Here is a 22,739-nt window from a genome sequence, read left to right as displayed (position 1 = left end):
AGAGCTCCCCCACACCCCGCCGCACGCCGCCGCGCAGTCGCCGCTTCTTCCCGCAGCCCCCTCCTCTCCTGGGTCGACCCTGCACCCGCGCGCCCTGCCAGGCTTGGCACTGCGCCTCGGGCGGGATGTCCCGCCTGCTGCTGGACTTGAAGTCGCAGCTGGCAGGGACTTTTTGGCCACCTTTAGTTTGCAGATGAGGGAACCCAAGCCCCCCAGGGAGGAGAAATGATATGACCAAGGTCATATACTCGGTTAGAGCTCAGGTCGGCAGAGCTGAGATCTGTAGGACCATGACTTGCTCCCCCTCCCTCCTTAAAGCCCACCTCCGTCTTCCTGCCCACTGTCTGGCTGGGTAGCCTTAGAGTAACAACCCCATTAAAATCCTGGAGGCTAATGTAGCAGGGAGGCTCCTATAGTCCAAAGCTGGTGCCCTGACTCTTCGCTGGGTAAAGACAGAATCGCACACCTTCAACATAGTGGGTTGGCAAAATTTAATAGACTTCCTTAACCTTGGCTAAAGGCAGTATCTTCAGCCCCCTTCCACACACCAAATGCTGATTCCCTACCGAAGGCCAGCACTGGCACCAACCTAACCATCACCTCCCTGGGCCTTCCACAGGATTGCTGCGGAGCGCATGCTGCCCACATGGACTGGCATCTCTGGACAGGGATCGGGGGAAGGCAAGGACAAGCAACTGGAAGAGGACCACCACCCTACCCCTGCCTCATTTCCCTCTGGGCATCTGTTGGCTGCTAGCTAGCCTCTTCTCCTCACGAGAGCACCAGCCCCCTGTCTAAACTGCGGTCAGAAATCTCTCATGTACGATTTGATCAGTAGCTTCCCTCCCACTGTCCTTGGGATGAGCCTGCCCAGTCCACTACCACCTCCAGCCTTTTCTCCCCTCACTTTGCCCTTGTTCTCTGAGCTCCAGCCAGCTGGCTATTCTTTCAGCCTTCCTATGTGCAATTCTCTCTGACTGGGAAGATTTTCTCCTCGTATTTCCTACTTAGACTTCAGATCTCAGTTAAGCTGTCACTTCCTTTGGAGGCTTTACCTGAGGCCATGTATGGCATTGTTCCTGTGTATTTTTCTTCCTTGCATGCATTGTTAGTAGTACCCACTGTAAAATTATTGGTTTAATATTCCGGACACACCTGCAAACTCTTAGAAAGCATGGTGTTTTGCCCATCATTGTAGCCCCACACCCTACAATGGATATTCAAAGTCTTCCACAAATATTTGTTGAATGCATAAGCAAATAGACCAAGCCCCTTCTACACAGAATTGATCAGGGTCTGTACACACAGGTGAGCCTGTTGAGACCCAAGACCAATAACCACTCCGTCCTGGAGAAGGCACATCTAACATAAGCTAAACTCCAAAGACCAGGCCTGTGCCAAGGTGCCTATGGGGACAGTGTCACTAGTAGGGGCCAAGAAAGAAGCTAGCAGATGGAGAATTACAAGCAGGAGCCAGCTCCTGTGTATTAGGGGTATGGAAGACAAGAATCTCTGAGTGAAGGAGCCCAGTAGTGCCCCCAGCTCTGGCTGGGAGTTCCCTTCTGCTCCAGGGATGGAGAAGACACACCCACATCAGCTTGGCAAGATGCAATGAGGCTGAGCAGGTGGGGTGGTGAATCACACTGCCTGCTTCACGGTTGGTCGGGGGGCAGGGCGGAGGGGGGGCAGAACCACCTTGGAGGTCAAGTGCTCTGTGATTAAACTGGCTGTCCTCTGGGTAGAAGGCTCTGGGGGAGGGGAGAGGAAAGGTGACCAGACTCAAGGTTTGGGAAGGGACACACTTTGTTTCCTCCACTTTCTCCGAGCTATTCCAAGAGGTGAGGCATGGGGAATGTGGCTTCTGCTTCTCTATTCCTCTCCTTCAGCCAAGGCTGGTGCCTTCTCTGGAGACTTGTCTGATGGCTCTGCACTCGGTGTCATCCTCTGGAACAGTCTTTACTGGCCCTCTTTCATCATCTTGGACTCTTCCCGAGAGATGGGCATTTCATTTCCCTATTAGAGGCCCTCCATGGAGGCCAGGGCAGGTACACTTCATTGTGGAACATCTCCCCTCCTGTGATCTCAGTGGCCCTAGCTGACAATGGAGATGATGGGTGAAACTTACTATTTCAAGAAGGCCAAAATGAAGAGAGAGAGAGAGAGAGAGAGAGAGAGAGAGAGAGAGAGAGAGAGAGAGAGAGAGTGAGTCTGTGCTGGCTGGTGGTTGAGGCCTGGCCAAAGAGAGCCTACGTAGGATAAAAACTGGGTAGAAGAGGAGCCAGTGATGGGGACAGCTGAAGATGTGGGAAAGAGGTGGCCTTGGAGAAAGCAGGGGAAGATGGGATCTAGGCCTAGTAGGAGCTAGTCCTGGAGAGAGGAAGAGATATTGCCTCAGTAGGCAGGAGGGCCAAGGGGATGTTTACCTGTAGGGCATCTGAGGAAGCAAGGATACCTAGTGAGCAAGTGTGAGGGAACAGATGGGGAAACAGCCAATGAGAAGGAGAGGAGCTGGGAAAATACAAGCGAGTGTTAGGATACAGCCATACTTGGGAATGAGCAGGGCAAGCGGTGCTTTAGAAGGCTGGAGGCCAGGCGTGGACCACCACAAGCTCGGGGACTTGCTTGTCATTCTGTGCAAGCATCAGAGGCTTCCAGAACAGACCACTAGGCACAAATGTTGGGCTGAGGAGTTTGCATTCTAACTGGACCACATCACATAACCTTGGGTAGCTCCTCAGCAAGCTATAGCCAAGCCAGTAATAATAAGGAAGTGAAGGGATGGGGCTGTAACTCAGTGGTAGAGTGCTCGGCCAGTGTTCTTAAAACTCCACTGCCAGTGTCACAACAAAAGGAAACAGAGTAGCTCCCTTGTGCCCACCAATTCAACCAAAGCCCCCTGGGCAAAGAAGCACTGTGCACACTCCCTAACAAGCCAGAGTTCCACAGCTCTCTGGCTTCCTGCTCTCAAGAGCTAGCTCTTGGAGAAACAGCTGATGTGAGGCAGGAAAGTGACAAGTTGATCCCTGAAACATCTTTATAGTTATCGTTATTATTACTATTCGTGCATTATTTGTGTGAGTGCAAGTATATACATGCTATGGTGCACATGCAGAGATCAGAGGACAGCTTTAGGGAGTCCTCCCTTCCACCGTGAGTCCCGGGTGTTGAACTTTACCCACTGAGCCATCTTGCTGGCTTCCCCAAAGCATCTCGTCACGCCCACAAATAAGAACATGCCCCCAGACCACAGCTATAGCTGAGCACTCACATCTGTAACCCCAGCATGTAGGAGGAGCAGTGCAAGTCCAAGGGCAGCCTGGGCTGTGCTGGGAGATGCCCTCTCTAAACACACAAACCTCCACCATGCCACAGAGTACAGGGCTCCACTGAAGGAGTTCTCAATGGCCAGAGTGACAATCTGAGAGACAGAGAGACTTGTATACAATTATAGCAGCAAATATAGATACATAGCCAGGCATGATGGTGTGTGTTTGCTATCCCAGCAGTTCAGAGACAGAGGCAGGAAGATCCAGGCCAATCAGGGCTAAATAAATAGTGGGACTTTGACTCCCCCGCCACCATCACAAAGGATACACAAGTTAACAGTGAGATGTATAAAATAAGTATATGCAGGATGGTTTAAAAATCACCATCGCCGTCACCTCAGCCCTGCTCCACTTAAGCATAGACAGGACTTGGTGACTTGACTCTAGAACAGACTATAGGAAACGGAAGAGTTCCCTTAGAGGGAAAGCCCCTCACAGCTGCTGTCTTAACCACAAGACTGACTAAGGTCAGTATTACCAATGATGTTTCATGCACGTTACATACTTCTTCTGAGAGGGTCTGAAGGAGAGCCTTCACTTACGTGATATTCCCTCGGAATCCATGACACCCGTCTACTAGTGAGAAATACTACAGGCAAAGTGAGTGTGAGAACTGTCCTCAAAACACTGGACCAGTCCTCAAAGCCGTCACAGTCATCATCACACACAAGGAAAGACAGACGAATCTCCAAGACCAGAGGAGACTAAGGAACGTGGCATACTAAGCTCAATGTGGTGCCTAAATTAGATCCTGAAACAGGAGAAAAGCTGATAAAATCCTGGGCTGACCAGAGGGCTCATTGGGTAAAGGTTCTTGCCAAACAGGCCTGGCAACTAACCTTCAGTCCCCAGAAACATGTCAACAGGAAAGAACCCACTACACAAATGTGCTCTGACTTCCACGTGCACATCATGGCACGAAAGCCCTCCCTGCCCCCACAAATAGTAAATAAAAAAAAATAAAGATTAAGAAAAATTAAGCCCTATGAAGTCTAGAGTTTGGTAATAATGTGCCCATGTTGGTCCCTTAGTTATAACAAATATTCCATGGTAATATAAGATGTTAAAAGGGAAGCTGGGCCATAGTACGTTACCCCTTTAATCCCAGTACTCAGGAGGCAGAGGCAAGCAGATCTCTGAGTTCAAGGCCAGCCTGGTCTACATAGTGGGTTCCAGGACAGCCAGAAATACATACTAAGACCTTGCCTTAAAAACACAAAAACCAAAGGGGGTGGCTGGCAAAAGGGACCAGGGGAAAGCTCTCTACTACTTTTTTGTTTTTGTTTGTTTGCTTTTGAGACAGAGTCTCACTATGCAGCCCTGGCTGAACAGGAACTTGATATGTAGATCAGGCTGGCCTCTAACTCACAGAGATCTACCTGCCTCTGCTTCGTAAGTGTTGAGATTAATTAAAGGTGTGTGCCACCACATCTGGCTTTCTACACTATTTTTGAAACTTTCCCCAATGTCTAAAATTATCTAAAATAGTATAAAATAATATAAAAAATAAATAGTCAGACTGAGGAGATAGCTCAGCAAGTAAGGGCACTTCCTGCCACTCCTGAGGACATGAGCTCAATCCCTGGAACATGGTGGAAGATGAGAACTGACCCTGGTAAATTGCTTCACACACACACACACACACACACACACACACACACACACACTACTATCAATAACTGTGAAAAGAAATGGAACATTCTTGAGAACTTCCTGTGCTCTCAGTCCTGCAGATGTTAGCCAGCTGCAGTACCAGAAAGGTGAGCATCCAGAACAAGTGATTTGAAGCATGTTCAGTCTCTGTGTCAGCAAGGCAAGACCTGAAGATTTAATGATGTTTGTATGACTCCTACATCAAGCCATTGAAATCAACACAGTTCAGTGTTTTAAACTGAAACCAAGTAAGAAATATATTTTATACTACAGCTAAATACTTCCAAGCTCCAGTTTTGTCTTCATCAAATGCAAACAAGTTACACAGATAATTCTTCTCCTCTCGCCTGCAGAGCATTCTGACACTTCATTCTGGGTCGTCTCTAAAGCCAGCCTACTCACAGCCTACTAAACTGATACTAGTGAGCTGGGTTTCTGCTGTTACTGATAGAGACTGGACATTGTTTCCAACCATGAGATAGTCCAATTCTCAATTGCATATGAAACAAATATCTTATTAAAGTCATGAATTAATGGTCACTGTTAAATATTATAAAGCTATTACGCCATATTTGTGAAGATAGAAAAACAATTATTCCTTCAACAAATATTGATCACTTACTATGTACCTGGCTCCATGATGGGTATTAGAGATAAAGTGCTCAGAAGGAAAGCCACAGTCCTTCTGTCATCTAACTGGAAGACTGCATGGAATATACTAACCCTGACTACACAGATACAAAGTTGTGCCCTGTGTGACTGAAAGGCTCTAATATAGGCTAGTGAGGAATGGTCTCTTTAGGAAGCCTGAGGCCAAGATGCATTAGTCAGGAAGGGTATGCAGAAGAGGTCCCAGACAGAGAAAACTGCACAGGCTCCGGAGTGACAGAGAATAAGGCATGTGGAAAACTTGAAGTCTGTCAGCCAGTGTGGTTCCAACGAGGAAAGTCCAGCAAACACAAGACAGGTGAGAGAGGTGAGGACCTGGGACTAGCCTGAGAACCTGCGGTTTATCCAAACACAATGGGAAGCCACTAACGGGCTGAAAATGCCACGATCTGTTTCCGTTTGTGAAAGGTCACTCTGTCTTCTGGGAGAAAGGACAAGAAGAGAACAAGCTTTGGGAGGAGGAAGTGTCAGATTTCTCCAGAGGTAGAGTCCCCGGTTGGTCTTCCATGCTCTAGTCTCTAGAGTCTAGTGGGCTGACACCACTGGTGGACACCCTTGACCCGTGTGAACACTGGCAGCCCTGATTGGACGCAGTGAGTTTCTAAAAAGAAAAAAAATAAGAAGACATGAAGTTTGGAGGGAGATTGGCATTGGGAACGGGGAGTCTCAGCAGGAGTCAGATGGAAGGTGGATTTACCCAGAACACATTGTATATATGTATGAAATTCTCAAAGAATAAATAAAACATACTAAAAAAGGAATCTCAGCTGAAACTTGGCTTGGGAAAAATAATAGTGAAAGCACAGAGACCAGTTAAAGAGGCTCGAGAACAGGTCTCAATCCAGCCACAGCCATCTCAGGACAAAAGGCGGATCCAAGAGGGACTCAACAGGAGTGAGTGATGTGTACGATGTGTGTAAAGATGAGTTCATAAAATAAGCTGGGTTACAGCTGCTCTCTAACTCCGGTGCATATGGACAGGGCTTCAGGATCACAGCCGAGAGACTGCAGCGGAAGGAGACCTGCCTCAGCCATTGGCCGTCTCTGTGACCTTGGACAAGGTCTTCCCTCTCTCAGCCTCACTTCTCTCATCTCTGAAGTGGGCCGCTTCATTGAATGTTAGGACGAGTAGATGAGGTAATGACTGTTTGGGCCCTGGTCAGTCCCTGTTGCATTACGTCATCCATAGAGCATACTCGCTGTGAGTGTACTGACTGGTGGCAGAAGTAGGGTGACATTTCTGTTTTTCTAGTGTGACTGAATTGATGTGGTCCTAATAATCAACATTTTAACCAGAAGCTGGGTGTGGCAGTACTTGTGTGTGATCTCAACATCTGGGAAGTAGAGGCAGGAGGATCAGGAATTCAAGGCCATCCTAAAGGGCATAGTGAGTTTGAGACCCTATCTCGGGTCAGAGGATGCTGGAGGCTACTCCCTCAATGCAAGCTGCTCATGCACTCCCTGCCACATACTTTTGCTCGCCTATGTGGAGAGTCTTCCACGGTGGTCAGAGAAGAGTGATAACCTGTCTCTTTTGAGATACTAGATAAAACTGGACCACCAACCTCCAACCTTTCAGTTTCCAAACTAGCTAAGTACCTTCCCTTAGAAAAGTGAGCTATAAATAGTCTTCACTGTTCCCATTGGCCTGCATCTTTCTCAAATCCATCCACCCCAAAAGTCCCCAAGGTTGTTGATAAGGTTTATCCACTTATTGAACCTTTATTGAACATCTATTCTGGGCAGGCTTGGGACCTCAGACAACTTAGCCAGGAAAGAAAACTAATAAATTTCATGAGGTACTCCTCTGCCGGAATAAGGCTGCAGAAAAGGCATATATGGCTTTAAAGGGCATTTGGGAGGGAAAGCCAACACAGAGAGATACAAGGGTGTTACTGGGAATGACACAAACATATATTGGTTACAGAAATGCCCAGGTGGCTGACTCAGTGATGGATGGTGGGAAGAGGCCAGAGAGTCACGTGAGAAGTTTTAACTTGATTCTGTATGCTTCAGGGAATACCTAGTATAAGTCCTGATACAGGGAGACAACATACTCAGTTGTATGTCTTAGATCCTCTTGGCATCAGTGGACAGAATGATCTAGAAGGACAGAGACCAGAGACAAGAGAAACTTGTTAAAAAAGACCTACAAGACACAGGCTTCAGTCAAGATGAGGCAAGGAGAGAAGGGGTCTGCATCAGTGTGAAGGTCAGGTATGAATGGAGTAAGGGGGCGGGGAGTGGCTGCTGCTGGGGGGAGGGGCTGGTCCTCTAACAATCCCACAACCTTGAGAGGCTGGACCTCACTGGCTGACTCCCAACAGACTCCAACACGCTGAGGCAAAAATAGAAATGACCATAGCTGCCCAGCCAGCTCAAAGTGCCTACAGGGGCACAGGGGCATCCAGGTCGTGCTGCCCAGATACCTGAGCTGTCCTGCACCGTCACCAGTTCCTTTCAACATCTGAATCTCCTCCACTGGACTGCGGTCTTCAAGGACAGGGTCCCTCCCCTGGACTAGGTTTGTTTTTCTCTTTGGGCCCCATGCTCAGACAGGCTCTCTTCTGAGTCCCCGTCTCCTGTTCAAGTCTAGCAAGAAATACAGGCCAAACCAAACGTTAGAATTGGGTCTCACTGTAACTGACAGGCCTGCCTTGGGGACAGGCATCCTGAGCCCATCACTGTGGTTGGGGGGAAGTGGATTGTTTAATGTGCAAGCTGGGGTGAGATACAGAGGCAGCTTCTCAAGACAGCCATTGTCTGAGACCGAGACTAGAGCAGAAACCTAGAAGAAAATCAAGAATAGTAGATTTGGGGTGGCGGCAAGAACACATCCAATGCCCACCTGAGTGTCTAATTACTTTTGTTTCCCAGTCCTAGCTACAGAATACACAGATGAATTCCTGCATGAAAGACAGAGGACAGAGTCAAGCTATACCTGGAGAACTTGCAGTGAGCAATCTGGAGACTGGACACAGTGCTGAGCCTGTCAGGCGGATGGAGTAGAAATAGATGCTTCAAACACGTTCTTCTCGACCATGGCTAAACATTAAAATCACCCCGGGAGCCTTGAGAAACTCCTCACACCAGGGCCCCCCTCCAGAGAGCATAACTGGTCCAAGAGGTGTCCAAACATCAGTTATCCTTTAAACTTCCCAGAGGATTTCAAAGTGCAGCCTTCTCCAAGCCTACTGATGTCCAAAGAGAAGCAGACAGTAGCCCCGGAGCTCCAGGTGTTTGGAAATGGATGGTGATGAAAAGGAACACACCCTCGCTCGTTGTCTGGGCTGTCCTGACAGTTAGGGTTCTGCAGAAGAAAAAAAAAAATCCCAGGACTCTGGGAAGCCAGACAGGTGCGATACTTCCTACGGACACAGGGCAGAAAAAAAGTGAGTTCTGAATTCCGTTTGCTCTCTCCAGGAGACACCAGTGCTGTATGGATGGATTGTATCTGGCTGGAAGCAACAGAGCAGACAGGCACATGTTTGTAAATCAGGACTAGCTGGGATGGGTCGGGTTCAAACAGGCCGGGCCTAAGCTGTGGAACCAGCCTTGGTGTCCATCAACAGGTGAAGGAGTAGACAGAATGAGATAGATAGACACTGGGGGTTCCGTCAGCCACAAAGACAAATGACACCACGACATTCGCAGGGAAGCGGACGGAGCTGAAGATCATTATGCTGAGCAGAAGAAATCAGACGGAGACAACTACTCCATGTTTCCTCATGTGTGGAGTTTATATTTCAACTCTATAGGTGTGCATATATCTGCACACACCTATGTAGATGTGAAGAGGTCTGAAGGGAGAAAAGAGAGGGGGCATATGTGAGAGTCACGTAACACGTGATGCGAAAGCAGAAGCAGGGACGTCTTGGGGTGAAGAAGGGGACCAGCCACGGAGAAGGAGAAAGAAGTACAACACTATACGAACCTGTTACTTTGTATGCTAACTACAGGTTACTTTTTCTCAACTTGACACAAACTGGAATCTCCCGGAAAGAGGGAACCTCAACCCAGGAATTGCCTCCATCAGACTGGCCTGTGGCCATGTCTGTAGAACACTTTTTAGATGAATGATGATTGCGGGAGGACCCAGCCCACTGTGGGCGGTTCCACCCCTAGGCAGGCGCTCCTGGGTTGTGTGAGAAAGCAAGCCGAGCAAGCCACAGAGAGCACGCCAGTAAGCAGTGTTCCTCTGTGGTCTCGGCTCCAGTTCCTGCCTCCAGTGTTCAGCTTTGAGGTCCTGCCCTGACTTCCCTCAACGAAGCACTGTAACGTGTAAGATGAAAACTGGTTTTGGTCAGTGTTTTACCAGAGCATTGACAGCAAATACCAGGTCACTAAACAAGAAAATTAATGAAGAAACAAACACATGAGGCTGAACCCCAGAGCCGTGTCTGAGGCAGAATCCACAAGATGAGAGAACCTGGAAGTCATGTGTGGCACCGGGACACTTGCCTGGAGATGCTAGGGTGGTACATGTATGTGGACATGTATGTGGAATCCAGGAGGGAAAGAGGCACTAGACATGCTGGGATACAGGAATCTAAGGAACAAACAAGAGGCACCATCCTTGGACTAGGGATCTAGCTCCACGATAGGGCACTTTCCCAGCATGCACCAGGCCCTGAGAAAAAGAAAAAGGACATGCCAGCAGGCAGTTAGCTATCATATGTCAACTGTTCAGAAGGGAGACGTGAGGGCCATTGACAGCTTGTGTCTGAGTGCAGGAGAGTGTGTTAAGTGAACACAAGTGGGCACAGGGAAGACAAGGGTGGTCTTACCAGAGAGGAAAGTGTAGGGATGAAATCACGGTCTTAGTACCCAGGGGGCCACCCAGTTCTAGATGTACATCAATTCCCCGTTGCCCCAGTTTATCTTCATCAAATACCAACTGTTAAAATATGAGAAGATCCTTTGTCAGTAAGGTAAAAGCCAACAAATAACACAAAACAAACCCCAAACAATGCAGAACAAGACACATGTAGGCTTACCACCCATTTCAACGTAGCAAATATTTACTGAACGCCTACTAAGTGCCATATTGACCACAGATGGTTTGGCTGGCATGGTTAGTTTATCAGGCACACAGTCCCACTCCCACACTCTTCCCAGCCCCATCTGGGAGACCTCAGTGGTTCCGGTTCCTAGAACCTTCCTCTAATTCGCCCATTCCAAACAGTCTTCTTGCAAGTCTAGGTCCTCACAGTGGGTAACATCTTTTCTGGAAACCACTGATTTCACATTGCGGTTCAGTGGTGAGCTCTCTTGGCTGTCTGTCACACAAAGCCCTGGCCTATGCTGTCCCCCCCCCCACCATCCCAATCCTTGGCTACTGTTTTAAGGCCCACCCGTGGCTCTTTCCTACTTCCTGTGCAAGGCAGAGAAAGATGATCTGGCCGCTGGCTGGGGAAGAAGGGCAGCAAAGAGATGGCCGTTCTACACACCTCCCCCACAGCTGAGTCTGTGGCTGTCCTCACTCAGTCACGGCCAGGATGACACAACAGAATAGTCTGCAGAGCACCTCCTGGAATCAAGACGGTATCGCTCTAGTCACATTAAGTGAAAGACTAGCGGGTCCCTCAGTCACGTCCAGCCCACAGAGACTAGCGGGTCCCTCAGTCACGTCCAGCCCACAGAGACCAGCGGGTCCCTCAGTCATGTCCTGCCCACAGAGACTTACCCTTTCGTCATTTTCTCTGTGGTTCCTTGCCCTCTCATGCACCTGCCAGATCCCTCCCACCCCTACGCTAGTCCATAATATGAGCATTGCCTCTTGAACAGACTCCCCCTTTTTGCACATTTTTGTTCTGTTCTGTATGATTTCTTGTTGTCTTTGCACATTCTGTCTCTTCTTTTTGTGAAGTTCTTCAGTCCACTGACTCTTTACTTCTTCAAACCATCACAAAGCTGGGTGTCTGGTCTACTTTACTCAGAGATCCCCTTAAATTACATGTTAACAGGTTTATTACTTTGTCTTCTGAACAAGTTGTTTTGTTTTTTTGCGACTGGGGCAAAATATATAACATTTACCAGGTCAATCAGTTAAGCGACACTGAGTATATTCACAGTATTGAGTAACCCTCATCTTCTGGACTTTTTCATTATTCCCAAATCAAAATAAGTGAGGTCTGGGGGGTTGTTTTTTGTTTTTTTCAAGACAGGGTTTCTCAGTGTAGCTCTGGTTGTCCTGGAATTCCCTTTGTAGACCAAGTTGGCCTTGAACTCACAAAGATCCACCTGCCTTGCCTCTGCCTCCCGAGTGTTAGGATTAAAGGAATGAGCCACCACTGCCAGCCAAATTAAGTTTTTTAATACTCAGAAAGTAGGGACATATTAACCTAATTTTTATTATTAGTTCTGCATGTAGCATGTGCTTTTTTTTTTTTTTTTTTGGTTTTTCGAGACAGGGTTTCTCTGTGTAGCTTTGCGCCTTTTCCTGGAACTCACTTGGTAGCCCAGGCTGGCCTGGAACTCACAGAGATCCGCCTGGCTCTGCCTCCCGAGTGCTGGGATTAAAGGCGTGCACCACCACCACCCGGCAGCATGTGCTTTTTAAAGGCCATTTTCTGTTGCTATAACAAAGTACCCCAAACTTAGAACTTTATATATATATATAACTTTTTAGCTTAGAGAATTGAAGATTGGCTGGGTATGGCCTTTAATTCCAATACTTGAGAGTCAGAGTACTGACTGAATTCAGAGTACTCTGAATTCAAGGCCAGCCTGGCCTACATAGTGAGACCCAGTTTTAAACAAAACAAAACAAAACAAAACAAAAAATCAAGAACAACAACAAAAACCCAAAAGCAAACAAACAGAAAAGATGTAAGACATGGCAGGAGTCTCCATGGCTGCTCAGACCCCTGTGCTGCAGCTGCTAACCCCTGTCAGGACCGTAGCTCTGTGAGTGGAAAAGAAGTTGAAGGTCTTAGGAGGCCAAGAGAATGGCTCGCTTGCTCTCTCTTTCTCCCTCCCCCTCTCTCTTATTTCCTCTTCCTTTCTTTGCCTCCCTCTCTTTCTCCTCTTATTTTTGCACATATTACATGATGGTCATGTGGCTTCTATTCATAACAATGAGCCTCAGAGAACTAACTCAGAGGTAGTGCCCATGACCTAACTGCCTTCCACTGGGCTCCCTCTCTTACAGGTTCCACCCCATCTCAACACTGCCACACTCCCCAGGCATCTAGCACGTGACCTTTGGGGTATGAAGTCTAGCTTTATCTAAACCACAGCAACGTCCCATGAATAACCTTGACTAAAGCTGACATGGGGCACACCTGTAATCCCAGCTACTCAGAAGGCTGAAGGAGAAAAATTGCAGATACCACAGGTTGGAGAGTAGCCTGGGAAACACAACAAAAGTTCATCTCAAAATAAATAAATAACTCCTGGTAGTCAGAGTAGATGAGAAGTTTAATATAAAAGATATTGAAATAGCACTAATATCAGCTCTTCAAGCTACCGCTTCTAGAATTTCCTACTAACACAACGAGAAAGTCTGGTCTACAGAGAAGGAAAAAATATTTATGAACTTATTCTAGCTGGATCTAAATCACACTAAGTCTTGACCTTGGCTGCAGGGTCTGAGTCTCTCCCAAACCCTAAGAAGATGAAGATGAGGCCTATGATCTCTTCTGCTTTGCCACCAGACTTTCGTGGCATCCTAATCCGGGTTACAAAATTAAGTTGAAGGAGGGATGGGCTGAGGCCCTTGCTGCTGAGTAAGATTCCTGAACAACTACAGTAGTGTTTCTCCAACTTGCCTCATCACCTGACTCATTTAGGCATTTATTAAACTTGCAATTCAGTACTGCTGGGGTAGACTATGAGAAAGTGCGTGTTTCATAATGGCCTGGAATGATTCTTGGGAAAGGATAAAGGGAAGTGCTCCATTAGCAAGGAGTGGCTGAGTAAGCTGCCTAGGGCTGCATAGTAAAGTCCTAGCCAGACAAACTACAGGAGCTGCTCCAGTCAGTGCTGTAGCCACAAACCCTTGCAGGTCCTTGGGGCCCGAGACATCTGTGTGTCTTCTGGTTCTCCTTCTTCCACATCTTCCACTAATACCTGAATACCATTGCCTCTTACGTCCATCTCTACTACCACGGCCTCGGATGATCCCATGTCCTGGCAGCCCATCCCTGTCTGGGTTCCCTGCCGTGCAGGAATGGCTATGAGATGTAGTCCTGATTTAGAACAAAAGAACCATGTATCCTTTGGCCAGGTATTAATTAGAGAATGGCTCTAGCCAGCCGGTGACATCATATTCTACCTCCGGATCCAGTTGGAGCGTTTCGTGGAAATAAGTTGGGAAGCTTATCTCTATGGAATCTGATGTAGTGTTTACAGAAGGAGACATCGGATACCGACAATAATTGCCGGAGCTTAAATTTCACCTTGTTCTCTTCTGATACAAGTCAGCGGTGTAGAGCTGGGAGGCTTACTGGTCAGGTGGCTCCAGTGTTCCCTATACCTACACACAGCACAACACAAGACAACCACAGGATCCCCACCGCTGCCTCGGTGTGCAGTGGCCAGAAGGAAAAGCAGACTGATGAATGCCCTTTGCACAGAGCCTGTTACCTCCTCTAGACGAGGAAGGCTTTGTCTTAACAAAACCTGTGGAACAGTGTGGGGTCTTCCCGGGAACCAGTGACTGCTCAAGGTCCCAAGCTTCTTAGGTGTGGGGACACTGGCCTAAAAGTGTCACATGGACTTCTTCAATGCTTGTTTTGCAGCAAACCTTTAACCCATCTGTGTGATTTCAGAAACGCCTCAAAATGAACACAATGTACAACATTTTCTAAGTTAAGTGAATTTATTAGCAATGAAGTCATAAGTGATTTCCCAGAGAAGACACGTCAGGAAATGCTGAAGTAAAGGATACTGGCTCTGAAGAAGCAGGCAGCTGCCACTTCTTAGAACCACGTACTTGGGGGTTAAGTGGTAGAAGGGAATGGCTAAGTGTGTGAGATGTCTGGATTTTTATCTGGGATCTCCTACTTATTAACTCCAGACATGTTATCTATCTGTTCTGGGCCTCAAGATGCCCATCTGCTAACGGCTGCAGAGAGGATTAGATAAAGACACACACTGAGTTATTGTGAAGCCACAGCAGCAGTCTCCTGATGGGAGCTGAGTCTATGCTGGTTCCGGACTTGATCTTCTGGTGGATAAACCAATGGTGGTTTTGGGGGCACAGTGAACAGGCACCATATAGTAAATAGAACAGCAAGAATACACTGTGATGTGTAGAGCTGAGTTGTGTTGCAGAATAAAAATTAAAAAAAAAAAAAAAAAAGAATACACTGAAGAGGGACATTATCTTCAGAGCATTTGGGGACACAGCATCTGGTGCAGGCCAGGACAACAGGCCCACAATCAAGAGGAAAGTTCGCTAAAGTATAATGAAGAAAATAAAAGAATCAAGTCAACCTTAGAAGAAGTTATATAGAAATGCATACTTACGGGGCTCAGGAGTAGAGTGCTTGGCTAGCGTGCACCAGGCTATGGGCTCCATATTCAACACTGGGCAGAAAATAGAAATAGATGTTTATGTGGGTCAATAAATGCTTTCTAAACACACACACACACACACACACACACACACACACACACACACACACACGGGGGCGGGGGGGAAGAAGAGGAAGAAGAAGAAGACTTGAATTCCACAATTTCTCTTAGACAGCATTGTTTGTCACCTGTGGTGTCCACATGAAGCCCATTGCTCCTTGACCACCTTAGGAAGCTGACAACCAGGGGTACAGTTCTGGACAACATACAAAGTGAGTTTCACTACAGTCTCCATGAGAGAAGGGAGTTGCCGTGGGATGTTTTTCTGTATGCTGTGAATATGTGTGGCTCCCATTGGATAATAAATAAAGCTGTTTTGGCCTATGTAAGAAAGCTTACAGTCGGGAGGGGGAAATCCAAGCAGAGATACAAAGAGAAGAAGGGCAGAGTCAGGAGAGACACCAGCCTGCCACCCAAAGAACAATAAGATGCCAGCAGACTGGTAATGCCACGACCACATGGCAACATATAGATTAATAGGAATGGGTTAATTTAAGATGAAAGAGCTAGATAGCAAGAAGCTGAAGCCATAGGCCATACAGTTTGTAATTAATATAAGCCTCTAAGTGATTATTTTATAAGTGGCTGTGAGACCGTGGGTGAGAGAAATTTGTCTGGACTGCTGGGCAAGGCAGGACCGGAGAAAATTCCATCTACAGGGGTATATAGCAGGAACAAGTTCTATGGTGATATTTGTACTGAAATGTGATTAGGTGGTGGTGGTGCACGCCTTTAATCCCAGCACTTGGTAGGCAGAGCTAGGTAGATCTCTGTGTGTTCAAGGATACAGCCAGCATTGGAGACACACGCCTTTAATCTCAATACCAACCATAGAAGACCTGGAGGTCTGTACAGACAGGCAGTGACTAGGAGGTCATGTGGTTGGGTTTACAACCAATGAGAAGGCAGAACAGAAAGACAAACACACAGGAAGTAGGTCTCTTTCGGAGAGGTAGGACCACAGCGATAGTGAAGGGTAAAGTTTTTAGCTCTTAGCTATTGCTCTGACCTCTTGGCTTTTATCTCTGTATTGGTTCTGTGTTTCTTATTTAATAAGACAGTTGGTTACTTCTACAAAGTTCTTCCTGCAGAGCCCCAGGAATGAACTGGGACTTTCCTTTTGAATCTCAATGGTCTCCCATGACTGGCATCCACTATTGTGAAGCACTGAGAGCCGAGGCACACAAAGGAGCTCCTCAGGAACACTTTGGAAAAGGTTTGAGTAGGAATGAAATGCTACGGCACTGGCCCACCCTGCAGCCATTTTTCAGATTAGAGACTTGACTTACTCAAGCTCCCACAATGGCTGACAGTGAATTCAGTGGCCTGCTCTGGGGAAAGTGGTTTGGCGTCTTTACAAATCACAAAGCGGTAGGTCTAAAAAGGATGTCTGGGAAATGGTCTGGGAAATTTAATGCCATGCTTTGATGGTTTTTAAGGAGTAACTCAACTTTTAGGAATGACAACGTGTTATAGACACGTGCAAAATGGCCCTGTTTTCCTAAGTCGTGAGTCTCTGCCGTTTGCTTCAAGGCCATCCAACAGGTGTGGGAGAGAAGGGGGCTAGGGTAAAAATAAAGGGGGGGGGACTATGAGTGGCTGATTGTTGACACTCCGGTCAGCCTGGCCCAGTTTACTGTTCTAGTTCTGTATGGAATTTTCCACTGAAAACTCGAAAAACAGAGAACTCTCTCTGAGTGGACGAGTCATCCAATACACATCTGTAACTCTAATATGCATTCTAGTCCTTCATCCACTCATTTATATCATTGTCACATGTGCCAAATCACTGTAAAATTCACAGAACATGTATTTAAGAAATACTTATTTCTACATTTATTTTGTGTGTGGGGGGGCGTTGGTACGTGCCATGATGTGTATGCAGAGGCCAGAGGTCACCACGAGGAAATTTGTTCTGGGGATCAATTCAGGTCATCAACTTTGGCAGCAAGTGCTTTTATGTCCTACGCCATCTTGTCAGCCCAAATTCTGCATTTGAAAGCATGCAGTCTAGTGGTCAGGACTGTATACACTGTTCTGTAGTTGCTCATTTTTCACTCACATCTTGGAGATGGTTCTATAACACCAAAAGAACTTCTCTTTTTTTTTTAAAAAAAAAAAAAAAAGATGCATTTTTATTTTATGTGTGTGTGTGTGTGTGTGTGTGTGTGTGTGTGTGTGTGTGTGTGTGAATTTTATGGCACATGGGTACAGGTAGCCTCAGAGGCCAGAAGGGGGTGTTGAATCCCCAGGATCTGGGGTTAAAGGCCGTTATGGGTCACCCAACATGGGTGCTGGGAACAAAACTCCAATTCTTTGCAAGAGCAGCAAGTGACTTTAACCACTGAGCCATCTCTCTGGCCTCTGGGCTTTTCCTTCGCACAGAGGCATGGTATTTTATTAGTTTACAGTGAGTTCAGTACTCTGGGCTTACAGAAATGAATACTATACGGTCCCTTTTCCAGGGCGAGGTTGGAAAAGACTTTCCTGTGAGAGGAGGAGAACAAATGAGAAGCTTCAAAGTTGACCATAATCTCTGATAGCTCCATAGCCAGGCCACGTGAAGGGGAAAGCGGTATCTAAAGTGAAGGGCTTGAGCTGAATGTAACTCTGTTGGCAAGGATGTGCTTGGCACATGAGAACTATTGGCCGCTGGCGAGGGAGACTATACGTTGTTGCGTCACTTCCCCTCTACCTCGAGAATGACTGTCCCACTGGCTTCTTCTCTTACCCTTTTCCAGATTATAGAAGACTTCCTTACTGCGGAAACTGAGACAGTGCATTAGAGAAGCAGGAAAAAAATCCATAATGGTTGTAAGCATGTTAAAGAGCTGCTTAACTTGTCCTTCATAGACAGTGTGATATATGGCAGGATCTCCTCCATTCCGCCTCAAAGTAGGGATCGGATGCTGAAGCTATGGTAAATGGCTATTTTAAGGAAACAAAATCATCCTACTGCATAGGGTAAAGAAGGCAGGTAAGGCATGGGACCTGACATGCTTATTGGAAATTATCTTCATGAGATTGAAGCCACAGTAATGATAAAGCTTAGAGAGGCAACAGGAAGAGAAAGACCAGTGGCCAACAGCTAAGGCTTCTGGATTCCAGCAAGTACTGGACAGTAAAAAATCTAGACAAAAATTTCTGCAGATTAACTAAGGGAAGGATACACTAGAACTTAGTTGTTAACAGATTTTGTTTTGTTTTGAGACAGGGTCTCACTCTGTAGTCCAGATTAGCCTGGAACTCACTATGTAGTTTGGATTGACCTCAAACTCATGACAATCTTCCTGCTTCAGACTCCCAGATGGCAGGGGCCGTCACACCTGGCTAGAATTGAATCTCTGCATCCTCCAAACCCAAGAAGATCCTGCCAGAGATGCTTGGTGACCTGAGCATGGAGCTTGATGAAGAGGGACCTAAGGTGTCTGTAAAGAGTGAAAGAGATTGTCAGTGGGGTGTACGTGTTGAGTGTCCACAACCTCTACAGTGCAGGTGTTGGCCGAAGCTAGAGGTATAGATATGGTTTCATAGGTGAATGGTGGAATAAGGAGAGGCCCAGGACAGCATCCTAGGCACCCCCAATCTTGGAAAGAGCAGCACCACAGAGGCAAAGAGAACCTAGCAATGCTTCTTCAATCTCAGACTAGGAATTCCTCCTGCCTGAAGGATAGGAGGTCTGGGGAAAATTTAGGGTATCCAGTTCAGCAAATGACTTGAGAGGGTCCAAGGAGAGGCCTGTGTTCCGGATCCGGAGAAGAGGTTCCTTATTAACCAAGGACCTCATCACCAGGGCTCTGACAAACAGACAGGACATTTCCGTTACAAACAATGTAATTTTCACAAAAATGGACCTAATTGCATGCCTCATACTACCCTCAAGGCTAAATTGGATGCTACTGACTCATACTTCTTTTTTTGTCTTCGGTTCCGATCCTTGTTTCCCATACAACTCAGTGAATGACAGCTCCGTTGTTCTTTCTCCTGGAGAATCTATTTCAGGGACAGGCAGTGGACAGTCTGTAGTTGTGTGCGCTATTATTACCCAAGGCCTGGTGCAACCCTTTATAGCGTTTATTTCAAAAGTAAAGAGAACAAACGAACCAGAGTGACATCTTGCCAGGTGACTTCTCCCAGCTGAATAATACCCTTTCTAAAGAAGACTGTGTAAGAAAAGAAACCCAAACCTCAGTCTGGCCAAGCAGCTTTGCACGTGGTGGTGGATTAAAATGCCCCCAGCTCCTGTCTAGTCAAAAATGATTTAGATAAAAAGTCTTGACCCTGGCAGTATTAAATTCCACTTGGCAAATGATTACTGAGCACCAACTGTTTTCCAGAACCTGTTGGAAATCTAGTCTGTGGCTCTGTTAGCACGAGGCTGCCCAGATGGAAGAAAAGGTGTACCCTGGATCCCTGGTGAGAAGTAGATCGCTCAGCAGGAAGGTACGTCTCTCATTTTCAATTAATAAACTGGCATCTGGTTTACTAAGAGTCTGGGGAGTTTGGTTAACAAAAGTCAGTTCTTGATGCTGAGCAACACTGGGTTTCTAGAAATTCTCAGCTCGCATCTAGATGCTGGGTCATGCCCTGCTGTGGGTGGGGGTGGAGTATGTTAAAAGCCCATGTCTCCCTCCTGGTATTGGGATGATTTTGTTTCACACACAACACTAACTCCTGTCTTTTCTCTCTCAAGAATTCTGAAGCAGGAAAGAGAGGGGAAGAGAGAAAGAGAGACAGAGAGAAAAGGACATCTGTTCAGGAAGGGCAGGCAGGAGGGCACCACTTTCTGACATTGTTTTTTCCAGGTTGGCTTTACATATTTATTCATATATATATATATATATATATATATATATATATATATATATATATATATATATAATTAAAGAATAATAGGTCATAAACTTGAAAGGGGAAACTTGGGGGATACATGGATACATAGGAGAGGTTGGAGGGAAGACAGGGAGGTGAGGAAATGATGTAATTATATTTTATTTAAATAAAAAGGAAATTAAAATCAGCAACAAAAGAAATGTTTAGAAAAGAAACTAAATGTGTCTACTGTCTTCTATTCCTTGTAGTATACAGAAGATTTATACGACAAAATAGATTTTCCTTGGTTTAAAAAAGCCCAGACAGTGTATCTGTGGCTGCACAATTTTTGTCTCCTAGTTTGTCCTTTCTCATTTCCATATGTGATCTGTGTTGTCCAAAAAGAGAAGATATAATTAAAGACGGTAACATTTATGATTGCCTGGGTGTGTCATTCTTCTTTCCAGAGGTTTTGTGTGTGTTTGGGGCAGTGAGTGAGGAGCAGCTATAGAACACAGTGATTAACATAGGCTCAGTTTCTGTCAGTCATTCAGCCTTATCCTTCTATGACAAAAAACAAATACGGAACTGACATCATTTTTAAGTACAGTCTGGTGGCCGTAGCACTGAGGTAGGAGGACAGAAGTCTGTAGCCCGATTGGCCAAGTGGCTTCAGTCTGCCCTTGTTCTGTCGATGTAACTTTGACTGTGAACTCATTTTAAAATTCAAATAGATTTAGAGGATTCCTGGAAGCAAGAAACAACAGCTCCGCTACCAATCTCTGGCTGTAAATGCAGCCCAGTGCTGGACCAGTGCCGCAAAACCTTCTCGTGGAAGAAGAAAATGGATTTGGGAACTACCCACTCTGCCACGGCCATTGTTGATTTACAACTCTCATCTTTCCAAAGTATACACTGGGAATTGAGTGACCTTCGGGTTAGATGTCTGCATCCTGGTTTTCACTGTGAACTCCTGACTTCCCTCTGTGTCCAGAGGCCATCATCCTGGGGCTTCATTCCCCGGGTTCAAGCTCGTGGTCTGGCTCTTAGCCCAGAGCTCCTTTTCTTCCCTGTCTTTTCTCTTCCTTCTGTTTCTTTCCTCTCTCTCCAAGGTGTTATTTGCAGACCAGAAAATTCACTGTACATGGGCTAATGAGTTGTAGTGAACTCAAGGACTGGTGTGATGTGTTTTAGAACATTTCCATCATTCCTTTGTAGTAAACCCCTTTTCCTGCGTCTTACCCCTGTCCATCATGGGTCTGCTTTCTGTCTCTCTGGGTTTCTTCTGTGAACAAAATCTGAGTCTCAGCTAGCTTCTTTTCTGTCACTGTGACAAACAGAACAGCCAGAAGCAACCTAAGAGAGGAAGGGGTTTATTTCATCTTACAGATCATCCTCCATCACTGAGGGGAGTCAGGGCAGGAACCTGGACCAGAAACTTTGGGGGGATGCTGCCCTCTGGATCATGCTTAGCTAGCTTTTTTATACATCCCAGACCACTTGTCCAAAAATGGTGCCACCCACAGTTGTCTGGTCCCTCATGAACTGATCAGTCATAATCAAGAGAATCCTTCACATCCATTCCCACAGCATTCCTCAACTGTGCTTTCTCCTCACAGACTCTAGACCATGTCAAATTGAGGGCTAAAACTCACCAGGAAGCTATCCAAGAACTCCTATACTCCTACCTCAGGGTGCAGTGGTCCCTAGCTATGAGCGTAAGAAGGTGCATTCCTCAGTTCTTCAGTTTCATGCCTGCAGACCTTAGGAAGGTGTGGGCAGGCTGCTCACAGAAAGCACTCAGGTGAATGCAGGCTGGGAAATCCTTCGACCATCAGGCAGGGTGCAGAAAACTGAAGACTGTTCCCGTGCTGTGCAGCAGAATTCAGGGCCTCGGGTGTAGGTGTTAACTCAGGTGAGGTGGGTCCTGGGGCTGGTTTGGATGATGGTATAAATTGTTCTGGGGCACAAAGAAATGAAGACACTTCTATGTGCATTGGACCTAGTAGACATCTCAGTCTGTGCGAGCAGTAAAGACATATCTGTCTTTGCGTTCACAGCCAGGAGGTAGGAAGGAGGCAGACAACAGGAGTCTCCTGCCTTCTTGTCTCACCTGCTTTTCTCTGGCTTCAGGGATGAAACAAAAGGAACTATGAACATGTCACTTGGACTCCAGATAGATGTCAAGTTCTGGCTCAAGCAGTCTAAAATGAAAGCCAACATTCCATTGCTCTACCCACAGCCGCAAACATCTGCATTCTAATCTCTTACCACAGAACAATCTGAGCCAGCCTGCTCTACAGCTCCTAGTTCCCAGAACTACAGCTCCAGCCTGTTCTGCAGACTCCTCAGCATCTTCCTACGTAGGACACAAGCCTGAGAGAGATGGACAAGCTTAAATCCCATTTTTTTCCAGTTAGCTTGTGTGACCTTAGGCAAACTGCCCATCAACGCTTGTTAATTTTTATAATTTAGGCCACGGAAAGTAATAATCTCCTTTCAGAATTTAGGAAACCAAGCCTCAGAAAAATATGTTTGTCAAAGTCACTCAGGTTGTCTGCTTGGAGTCAAGTCCCTTCCCATCTAAAAACACCAAAGATCTCCACAGAGCATGAGCTCTGCATCAGCCTGACCGGGGGTGGGGGTGTGGGGGGTGGGGGGGTAGGGGTGGGTAGTGGAATTAATGCTCAACAGTGT

Source organism: Peromyscus eremicus, chromosome 1 (genome assembly GCF_949786415.1).
Source record: "Peromyscus eremicus chromosome 1, PerEre_H2_v1, whole genome shotgun sequence".
In the NCBI taxonomy this organism is placed as follows: Eukaryota; Metazoa; Chordata; class Mammalia; order Rodentia; family Cricetidae; genus Peromyscus; species Peromyscus eremicus.
Note: the sequence above shows the minus strand (reverse complement) of the source record.